A 6,414-nucleotide genomic window follows, 5' to 3' on the forward strand; every position below is an offset into this window, starting at 1 on the left:
GCAGAGGCAATGGTGGTGGTCGTCGACCGGCTGGTGAGCGCTCGTGAGGGAACGGGTACCCTTGACAGAGCCATTGAATCGATCGTCGGTTCTATATGCCGTTTCGGAGGGAAAGACGCCACAAGTTATTTGGAGGCTTACCGGGCCGAAATGATCCTGAGGGATATCCCGGTGGATAGGCGGTTGTCTGGATTCCCTCGGGTGGTGACGTTAGGCATCCATGCGGAGGTGCTCGAGGTGCTGGCCGGATGCCAGACTTGGGAGGAGTTCGAGCTGCAGCTCCTCGAGAAGTACGGGTTTGACAACTCGCTCTGACTGTCAAGGTAGGACTTCATGGTGTGGGTGGAAAGCCCTGGAAAAGGGAGGAACACGTCGGTGCTCCTCCAGGAGTTCGAAAAACGGTTCGCGTGGCTGTCGACGTTGGACTGGACGGTGCTCGAAACGAGTCAAGTGCTGCTGTTTGTCAAGTCGGTGGATGCGCTCGACAGGGAAAAGGTGGGTCCCCTACTGGAAACGGACGAAGGGCTCACGACGGATTGGGCCATGGTAAAACGGGTCTACAGCCGTTTCGACAAACGGCGCGATTGGAGCGACGGAAGCGCGTCGGGGTCGGGGCCGTTCCCGGGGAGGAGGCTCGAGGAGCCGGTTTCGGTGCCGGTTGGGAGGAAGGAAGAGACCCGAATCTGGCCGGAGTCGAGGTCGGCATCGAACGACGTGGTCAGAGGCCCGTCCGGAGGAGTAGCTCTGGAGGAGTTAACACAGATGGTGCGCGACCTGCAGATTGCATAGGCCCGAAGAGACAGCGGTGAACAACCTTGCGATCGGAGGCCGCCGGCTGGGCAGCGGTGCATGTGGTGTGACGCGATCGGTCTCATTCGGAAGGATTGCGCGGATTTCGCCGACGCGCTCAGGACCAACGTGGTGTACCTCTAGAACGGGCGGGTGCACGCGAGCGAGACCCGGAGAGCCTTGGAACTGAATACGGGGCACGACGGCATGAAGAGGTTGATGGAAGAGGCCGCGGCACGGCACGTCGAAGCCGTTAACTACTCAGTGTCGACGCGAATTCGGGTCGGGGGTGATGAGACCCGAAAGGCGAAGGACTCCGGATTCTGGCCGCTAGTGCTGGAAGGCCTCTCTGGAGTTCGGCTGAGAAAGGAAGAGGCGGACCGCCTGGAACAGCGGGTCCAGGAGGTCACCGGTTGGGACGATCCGGTGGAAGAGAAAACGGGCTTCGTAGAAGCCACTTGCCAGAACTACGAGGTTCTGGTGGAGGACAAACAGGCAGGAAAGGCCGGAGGGGTCGGCCCCCCGAGGTATGAGACTCGGTTTGAACCGAAACCGACCAGTGCCGACAACCCAGGCGTGCCGGATGGGAAGAAGCAGGCGGGGTTTCAGTTGAGCACCGAAATCGAGAGAGCAACGGACCTACGAAAGGTCCTTGAAGAGTGAATCCTCGACAGTAAAGTGGAGCTGTCATTGCGGGAGGTGCTGGGGATCGCCAAGAGGGAGTTCCACAACTCTATCGTAGACTTGGTGAAGCGTAAGAGGCTCTCGACGGAGCCGGAACCGGAGAAGCCTGTGGAGGTGCGGACCACACACTTGGAAGACGAAGCCCTGGAAGACGAGCTGGCGGGAAGCCACTACACGAAGCCGCATTGGGCCAGGGCGACTACGGAAACCCCTGTACGGATCATCAACGTTCTGGAACCGGTGGTGGCGTTGGTAGACCATGGATCCGAAATCAACCTGATGTCCATGGATTTCTACAAGAAGGGTAATTGGCCGATCAACACCAAGCACAGATGGAAGATACGGGCAGCGACGCGCGCCACGGAAGAAATACATAGGGCCTGTCCGAACGTACGGGTGAAAATCGGCGATGTCGAGATCGACCAACACTTCTTCGTGCCGGAGACGTCCTCGCATCCGGTTATACTAGGAGAGCCATATATCACGGCGGCACGAATGGAGACCAAGGTGCTGGACAACGGTTCAGCCTATGCAAGAATCAAGAACCAAGACGGGCGTCACTCGGTCCAGTTCCTAACGGTGCGACCAAATCACGAGCGTAACCGCGAGGCCCTCGGCAGCGAAACCCGAGGGGATTTTTAGAGAGGGCTATCAAGGCGTGGGGCCGCGATAGTCCGGACTCCCGAGAACAACCCCACAAATGTACAGTACGGAAGAAGACTTGTACCATGGGTAGGAAGTTTTGGTTCACCGACAACGGAGGTTGTACTATAACCAGCGTCAGCGGCCGGGAGAGGAAGCGAGCAGAGGAGCAACTCAAGGGATGCGAAGTCCTCTTCCCCGACGAAGACATCAGCGGCGCCGTGGAGGCGGTCTCTTTTGACGACACCTTGGGCGAACTACGAAAGGTGATCGATGAAGACCTTAGAGAAGACCGGACCGTTCCAGTAGGGTCGATGGGAATGTACGAAGTCATCGAGGACTTCGGGGAAAGGATCGGGTCGGATTGGACGGCCCGCGTGGATACAAAATACAAGACTGTGGACCGGAAGGTGAGGCCAGTCGCGGCACCCTTACCGGAGGGCAGCGAGGAGTGGATAAAAGGGGTCGCGCGTCGGACCCAAGTTTACAAAATCCGGTTGGCATAGGGCACCGGTTCACCGACATAACGCTACGGGAGCTCAAGGTCGGTGGGGGCGGCTTTCTACTGCCGGCAGAGGAGGACCGGTTCCGGAGAATGCTCGGGAGGCACAGGAAGACTTTCGCATTCTCACCGGAGGAGATCGGGTGTGTAGACCCGATAGTTGTCGAGCCGATGGTGATCTTCACGGTGCCGCATGTACCGTGGAATCTCAAGCCGATTCCGGTACCAAGAGCTCACATCCCGAAGTTGATGGAGCTCCTGAAGCAAAAGGTGGAGATGGGCATCCTCGAACCGTCGAGTGCCCCGTATTCGAATCGATGGTTCACGGTGTCGAAGAAGAACGGCACGTTGCGCTTCATTTAGGACCTGCAACCGGTCAACAAGGTAACCATCCGTAACGCAGGAATCAAACCGACCGTAGACGAGTTCGCAGAGGCTTTCGCCGGAAGGTCGATTTACTCTGTCGGTGATCTGTACTCGGGGTATGATCAGTTCCAACTAGCCGTGGAAAGCCGAGACATTACGACGATGCGGACTCCTCTCGGCCTGGTGCGGATGTGTACCCTACCACAAGGAGGGACGAACTCAGTGGCTCACATGGTGAACACGATGAACAAGGTGCTCAGGGACTGTATCCCGGACATCACCATGCCATTCTTAGAAGACATCCCGATCAGGGGATGCCCGGTGGAGGAAAAGGACGAGGCAGTCGGGCCGGACGGATGTCGAAATTTCGTGGCGACTCACATCGATGATTGCGAGAAGGTGCTGCAGTGACTAGAAGGCGCGAGGCTCACCTTCTCTGAGGAAAAGTCGGCCTTCGGACAGTTGGAGATCTTGGTGGTCGGACACCTGTGCGGGCCCTACGGTAGGAAACCATCTCCGGCAAAGGTAGAGGCCATCTCCGCGATGGGGAACGATTGCTGGTCGGTCACGGAGGTCCGCAGATTCTTGGGAGCATGCGCGTTCTACCACATCTCGATCCCGCACTACGCACATGTCGCGGAACCCCTCTACGGACTATTGTAAAAGGGGCATAGCTTTGAGTGGAGGACGGAGCACACGGAGTCGGTTCGGAGACTAAAGGAGGCGCTTATGGCAGCGCCAGCTCTCCGTAAAGTGGTTTACGGCAAGGATGTTCCCATTTGTGTGACGGTGGATACCAACCCGATCGGGATTGGGTGGGTAATCAGTCAAGAGGACAAGGACGGCGTACGATTCCCGATCCGGTTCGGGGCGAAGGTACTGAGTGAGCGGCAGCGAGGGTACGCCCAAGTTAAGCGCGAACTTTGGGGTGTCGTTTCGGCAGTCAAGGCCGACAAGGATTATCTGATCGGGACGGAGGTGATTATCGAGACGGATTGCATGCCGATACTCGGCATGGTTTCCGGATGCGCGACGCCGGACCTAGCAATGCTCCGGTGGATAGCGTACATTAAGTCCCTGAACCCGGAGATACGACACATCTCCGGAAAGGACAACGCCATGGCCGACATGCTCTCGAGGGCAAGGTTCAACGATGAAGACGGCATGGCATGGTTTCGGATGACGAAGAAGTCGGCGAGGACTTCTTCGGGTCGGCTAACATAACGACAAGGAAAGGGAACACTCCGGCGCTTAACGGATTTGACGAAAGCAGGTACGACGGGGAGTGGCTCCAAATCGGGAGGTTCCTACGGACGATGACGCCGGACGCAGCATGGGCAAGAGAGGAGGCGAGCCGGATACGGAGGAAGGCGTACCGATTCTTCCTCCGAGATGGGTGCATATGGAGGCACCCAAAGAAGAGAAGCGGCATCCCACTCCGAGTAGTGGCAAAGGAAGAAGAGCAGGGGAAACTACTGGCGGCATTCCACGAGAGCCCATGGGCCAGACACTGCGGAACGTGGGCCATGTTCGAGAAGCTGAAGGAGAAGTGCTGGTGGCCGGGGCTATACCAGGACGTGCATCGGTTCGTAACGACTTGCGAAAGCTGTCAGGTGTACTCCGTAGTCTGACACCGGGACGAGCTACACCCGACCTACCCGCCTACGGTTTATTTCAAGTGGATGGTGGACTTGGTGACGATGCCGATTGGGGTAGGATAAATGCGATACCTGGTGCTTGCATGGGAAGACTTAACGAACCAGGTGGAAGGCCGTGCACTGCAAAGCAAGACAACCGCGGCGGTATGCCAATTCCTGATCGAAGAAGTAGTGTGTTGGTACGGGTGCGTTGGGAGGATCGTGGCGGACTGGGGAGAGCTGGATGCGCGGGAGGCCGAAGAGTTGTTCGACCGGCTAGGCGTCAAACTCTCCCTCACCACGGCGTACAATCCGGAGGCAAACAGAAAGGTGGAACATGGGCACAGACCGATTGTAAAGGCGTTGGTGCGTGCATGCGGTGGGCAGGTCGGGAATTGGCCACGACTCCTTCCTTACGCACTATGGGCGGACCGAACTACGCACAGTTCGGTGACAGGGTTCATGCCGGCGGAGCTGATGTACGGACAAAAGCCGATCATGCTGGTGGAGCGGATGGTTCCTTCGTGGGCGATGGTAGATTGGAAGGACGAAATGAGCCGGGAGAAGTTGCTGGCGACGCGGATTCGGCAACTCGAGCGGAGGTCGGAGGACGTGATACGAGCGAAGGAAAAGCTGAGAACGGCGAGGGAGCGGAACAAGACCCGGTTCAACCAGACGCACCGGTTGCAACCAAAGAAGATCGAGGAAGGCGACTGGGTCCTGGTATACGACAGCAGCCTCGACAATCAGCACAAGGCGGTGCGAAAGTTTGCTAGGAGATGGTGCGGGTCCTACATGGTGACGAGCGCGAACGGCAACGGCACATACCACCTCGCGGAACTCGACGGGACACGGTTAGCGGTGCCGGTGGCCGACGAGCCGGAGCCTGTGAGCGGGAGCGACAACGACAATCAGTTCGGGTCCGGCGGAGAACCGGAGAGCAACGAGTGAGGCCGGTTTTCTTCGATATCTACCCAGCTCTGGCGCATGCTGGTGGATGCGCGGTTTGGTGGGGGTGGATGTCGTGAAGAAAACCGGCCATAGGCGGAATCGGAGAGAAAGTGCGTAAACCGGCCCTTACACGGATGAACGCGTGACTGGATACTTTGCACGCGAACCGGTGGATGTAACTACTAAGCTGCATGCATTTATGAGAGGGGATTGTGCGTATCCCGGTCAAGGGGGGGGGGGGGGGGACAGGGAATAAAGGCAAGGGTGGAAGAGAAGAACAAAAGGCGCGTGGGGAGGGAGAAAGGGGGGGCTGCAGAACGGAAGGCGGAGCTCTCTCTCTTCGACTCGAATCGTCGCTCTCTGCGGGTGTCGGGAGGTCGCTGCCTCTGCTTCGTGGACAGCCCGTGTGCTTCCAGCAGAGTCTCTCCCTTTCCCCCTTTGTTTCCTTGAGTCGGTGATTGTCGTTAGTGTGCGTGAGTAGGGTCCCCGTGTCGGGCCCGTCGCCGCTTTGTCGATTGTAACCGTCGGAGTTTGTAATCTCTTTCATTATAATTAAGTGTTGTGTTCTGTTTCTCTCTCTCTCGCTTCTACGTGTCGGTGAATCTTTCTCTCTCTCAGTCTCTCCTTCTCGCTCCTCGGTCCAAGACCCCGGTGGTCCCGCCCCTTTCCTACACGTACGCGCGTAACAACGTGACACCGAACTCGACCAAAAATAGAGCTTCGCGTTCCTGAAAACACACAGAATGATGAGCCTCTGGTCGGGAGCACACGAGCTTCCTACACGAGCAAAGGCCTCACCTTCTTCCCAAATCAGCACAAAGAGAAAACAGAGAAAGAAAAGAG

The sequence above is a fragment of the Azolla caroliniana genome, unplaced genomic scaffold, assembly GCF_043228905.1.
Source record: "Azolla caroliniana isolate FFs.n. ecotype wild unplaced genomic scaffold, voAzoCaro1.0.p SCAF_21, whole genome shotgun sequence".
In the NCBI taxonomy this organism is placed as follows: domain Eukaryota; kingdom Viridiplantae; phylum Streptophyta; class Polypodiopsida; order Salviniales; family Salviniaceae; genus Azolla; species Azolla caroliniana.